This window comes from Mesitornis unicolor, unplaced genomic scaffold (genome assembly GCF_000695765.1).
Source record: "Mesitornis unicolor isolate BGI_N332 unplaced genomic scaffold, ASM69576v1 scaffold26695, whole genome shotgun sequence".
Lineage (NCBI taxonomy): Eukaryota > Metazoa > Chordata > Aves > Mesitornithiformes > Mesitornithidae > Mesitornis > Mesitornis unicolor.
The window spans coordinates 6,887-7,109 of record NW_010183892.1 but is presented as its reverse complement, the minus strand read 5'-3'; the positions used below and the strand labels follow the sequence as shown (position 1 = coordinate 7,109).

At 57.8% G+C, this 223-nt stretch overlaps 1 protein-coding gene across 1 annotated transcript in view; it reads right to left on the bottom strand.

Annotated features, from left to right (window-relative positions):
• The window catches only part of SMARCD2 (SWI/SNF related, matrix associated, actin dependent regulator of chromatin, subfamily d, member 2), a gene marked incomplete at its 5' end in the record, with an annotated part of 6,229 nt that overhangs the window by 5,570 nt on the left and 436 nt on the right, over positions 1–223 (bottom strand). The window lies entirely within an intron of this gene.

Sequence of the window (223 nt, the reverse complement as noted above, 5' to 3'; positions counted from 1 at the left end):
TCCCCGGGGGGGGAAATCAGGGACCCAACGGAGCTGCTGGCCCTGCCACACATCCAGGGCAGGGAACAGGACCCGAGTATCCATTAGGATCAAGGGACCCTGCCTGGAGAAGCAGTCTCCAGTAATCAAGAAGCCCTCGTGGCAAACAGAAACTGAGCAAAGGGATTAGCAGTGCTGTAAACAAGTGAGGATTTGCTGGCAGAGCCCTGCGGCTCGCTGACAC